The following is a 4,717-nucleotide window of genomic DNA, read 5'->3' as shown; positions in this document are numbered from 1 at the left end:
CCCCTATATGTAAACGATAAATTTCAACGCATACACCTAATAATAAACGTTTGATTTCTCTGAAAAAAGTTCGTTTTCCAAGGTATACAAGGTAGATATCGCCGGACAACGGCATGCGGACGTCGCTGACGTGTTCGCCAAAATGGAAAGAGAAGCAGCAAAGTTTGGTCTCGTTATCAACAGCTCCAAAACAAAGCTCCACTCAACCCATAATCATCACCAACGGTACAAAATGATCAACGGGTGCGTCTACCTCGGTGCTATCGTCCTGCCAAATGGAGACACAACACCGGAAAAATTGCGGCGAATCGAGGCGGCTACACGGTGCCTACGACGGCATTTACGTGCCTACGACGGCATTTCTTATACTCGAAGCAGCTGACTAGGCAAACAAAGTGCAGGATCTACCAAACCTTTATACGTTCAGTACTTATGTATAGGCGCGAGTCTTGGATCCTTAAGAGAAGCGATGTATTCCGGTCCATCTTTGGAGCTTTGCGGGAGGGTAAGAACTGGAGACGCCGCTACAACTTCAAGCTAAACCAAATCTTTGGCGAGTCGGATGTTGTCGCCATGGTCTGATGTGAACTGGACATTTGGTGCGTATAGACCCGAATAGAGCCCCCGCTGTGATGTTCCGCAGCCAACCGGAGGGACACCGTGGACGTGAACGCCCGAAGGCGCGATCGCCGGGCTGCAGCGAGATCTACTTGATGGACTGGCAGAGATTGGCACGGAACCGTGACGCTTGGAACGGTATTTTGGATCAGCACATACTGAGTACAAGCTACTGTGCACGTACAACCATTGATAATAATGAAGAATAAGTATCAACAGATGGACCACTTTGAAACGGATAGGCACATTACGGCTTGGCAGAATGTCATACTTTTGAAACATTGTTTTAAAATTGAGGAAAAAATGCACAAAAAATGCAAGGATTGTTTTTATTTTGATATTATTTATAGTTGTTCTATGCTGTTGTTTAACTTTAAAGGTCAAGACACACCACAAGCTGAAAGTAAATTCACATTACGGACACCTGTTACGGACGGTGGCGAAAGACAATTGAAAATTTTTTCGCCCTGCCGTTCGGGCGAAAACAATTAGACATCTTGGGTAGTTAAAAAATAATCGAAGATTACTCATTTGGCGTTTTTTTTGTATCACAAGCATGCAAAATAATTTTAACTTAATTATTACTTGTAATACAAACACAAATTCATCATGAAACTATTTTAATTCTCGCACCAAAAATTCAATGTGTCTTGATGTTCCAAATATAAACACAACTAATCTGTCAAGAGAAAAAATATTTTGCGGCGAAATTTAAAGAATGCTTTGTTGTTGTGTTATGACTGTTTGGCAAATCTCTCAAATCAGTTGAATCGTTGAGTCGCTTACATCGTTGTTTTACGTGTCAATATGGTAAATGAAATGGATGATGGGGCAGTAGTGCTTATTAGTGCCGTTTTGTTATCAACAAGACGTTGTTGGGTAAATGAAACCAAAAAAAACGATCCAACGATCCAAACTTGTAGAAACAACTGTTACTGCAACCATTCATTGGTTCGTAATACTGTTTCTGAAAATAGTTGGCAATGTTCACGCGGTTACTCGAGCTAAGCAATCGATCCCTATATTATCATCCCGGGATGCCTTATAATTAAAATAATAATTCAAATAAATTTTATATAAGTGTTTTATATTTAATGTCATTATAAACCCGTTTACAACAGAATTACTTTATTTTCTTTTCGTCAACTGTCAAACAATTTCGCCCCACCCACCCAACCACCAAGTATACGATTCTTGGCCAAAGTTTCTGAGTGTCACCAAAGTAGAGTTGTGTTTTTTTACAAATTTGCCTTCGGCGTTAGAAGTTCACGTCGCCAACGCCGACAACCGGTGTGAAGGGTTTCATAAAAATTCATAGAAGACAAAGCGAATTTGCTTTTCCGTAACGTGCCATAATTTCCGGTAAAAATTTCAGCTCGCAATGTGTCGCGGGCTTAAACATGCTAATAATCAACAGCACTATCTATCTTTCGTCGATGCCGTTAGACGTAGTTGCTCCCAGTCGTAACTTAAGTAACGAGCTAAAAACTACACGAGTCAACAACCAACACAAGAGCAATGAATAGTTAAACATACGAGGTATACAATGTAATACTGTGGTACACAGTATACCATTTGAAAAACGAGACTTTGATTTCTAAAGTACAGGTAGTCCAAAGAAGCGTTTTTTTTTTCATTTGGTTATAATACAGAAACGGTTGAATATTGCTGGATGCTTAAACATTTATTTGAAATGTTGATACTTTACATTTAATTATAAGATACAATTTTGAATGCATCAAATTGAGGAATATGAAAAACTTATTTCCATAGTGGTAGGTCTTTACTCAAACGGTACGATATTTGCAAAGCTCATTTGTCAATGTCAATAAGATAAGTATAACCTAATGATAAAAAAGAATACTTGTTTGGACAGCCTGTATAAATTGCAGCCATTTACTATGTATTAGTTAGTAACATTGTTTGAAACATACGTACTTGTTCTTTCAAACGCATCCAATTTCATGCAAGTTGGATGACGTTATATGCCAGCAGATTTATGAAGTATTTTACAAAAGTGAACAACCGAACCAAGAGTCAATCAAAAAACATTATTTTTAAATTTGGTAAAAGATACTTTGGTACTGAGACCGGCAAATCATTAAAAAAGAGGTTATTGGTGATGAGTGTATTTGTAAAGCAAGAGTCTTAGTGTTGCATAAACGAAGTCAAAAAAAACAAACAAACATACAAAAACGAAACAAAAACCTAGAATAAAGACAATACTGATCAATTGTTATGATTCGAGGGGTTTCCATGAGGAATTGGTTCCAGAAGGTGAGACAATCAACAGGGGATACTATTAACCAGAACTGAAACGATTATGGTTAAGAATTTTACGAGTACGAATTTTGCGTATGAACGATAGATAAGCAGATGTTTTTGTTACACGATAATTCACCTCCTCACAAAAACGTTGCATTTAATGTGTTTTTGAACAAAAAAATAATGTGTGTCATTGAACAGCCTTCGTATTCTGAACTGCAACCATGTGGCTATTTCGCATTCGCTAACCTCAAATTGGCTATGAATGGATCATTTTATGACGATTCAAGCACCTGTACTGTGGTAGTAAATCTATTGGCACATAAACCGGCATGACTTTTTTAAATCTGTCATCCGAGTTGCATGACATCGGCTACGTTGTTACTATGTTATGTTACTACTGGATGCTATTAATGCAACCACATCTATAAAAAGGCACAAAAATAAAAAGAAAAATGAAGAATCGTTTTCAAAAGCCCAATTACACATACACTGTACGAGGGTGGATCAAAAATTTTCGCGACATTTGAATTTCCGCAGGCTACGTACATCCGATTTTCGATCCTTTTTGGTGGCATTATGTAGCTACACATGTCAGTGACATATGGAGAAAAGTTCGGCTGTTTTAAGTTATCAGCCAACTTGTCTTATAGTGAAGCTTTCAAGACCAAAAGCAGCGCCTTTGGGTGGTTCAAAATATGTTCAGAGGGTCGAGAAGTTGTGAACGTCGAAAAGCCAAGATTGGTCGAATCTGAAAAGTTTTGATTACAGTTTTCTTCGATTGCAGGGTCGTGGTGCATGATGAGTTGTTCCCAAAGGATAGAACGGTCATTAAAAAAATATTTCTTGCAAGTTACGCCCAATTCGCCTGAAGCAATCCGTAACAAATGCCCGGATTTGTGGGAAAACGAAAATTGGCTGTCGCGCCCCTGCTCACATACCTTGGTTTCTGCGTGAACTTTTGTTCAAAACAACACTCGAATGATGTCAAAGCCATCGTATTCTGCAGATCTGGCACTCTGTGACTTTTTTCTGTCTCTTCCCTGTTTCAAAAATTCAAAATACCGCGTCGTGGTAAATTACTTTTGGAGTAGACAAAAATCGACGATGAGCCAAAACACGTTCAAGCAAAACAGTTGTCAAAAATTTACTGATTACTCAAAATGGCCGACCTTTTCAACATTAGTCACTGACATGTGTAGCAACCTATTGCTAAATCCTATCCAACCTAAATCGACAATCGGATATACGTAGCCCGCGCAAATTGAAATGTCGCGAAAATTTTTGATCCGCCCTCGTATGTAGTGTTAGTTTTGTGTATCTGTTATGAAAATAACAAAACAAAAACGTCTTTATTATCTGTTTGAATCATTCTAGAATATATTACTTTCAATCTTTTTATCCGTATTGCCCTATCCCCCTCTTCTAACCCTTATCTTTCTTTCCATTTCTTTTTCGTCCTTTCGCCTCCTTCTCTCTCTCTTTCTCTTTCTCTCTCTTTCTACTTCCCTCTCTTTCTCCCTCTCTTTCTCTTTCTTTCTCTTTCTCTCTTTTTCTCCCTTCTTTTTCTCTTTTCTTATTTCTCCCTTCTTCTTACTTTCTCTCGCTCTCACATGCACACACACATACACGCTCTATCCTTTTCTTCCTGTCGTGTAGTGGATCAAGAAAATAAAGAGCATAGCCTAAACACTTTCAATCTTCTTCTGGGTACATTTATCGACGCTGAAATTGCCCGATAATACTTACGTTAAGCAATCGATTGATAGATGTTCCCACATTTTAAGTATGGATTTTCGGTTTCTCGGATGTTAATGTATAGCTGATTGTAGAC

Source organism: Anopheles bellator, chromosome X (genome assembly GCF_943735745.2).
Source record: "Anopheles bellator chromosome X, idAnoBellAS_SP24_06.2, whole genome shotgun sequence".
Lineage (NCBI taxonomy): Eukaryota > Metazoa > Arthropoda > Insecta > Diptera > Culicidae > Anopheles > Anopheles bellator.
Note: the sequence above shows the minus strand (reverse complement) of the source record.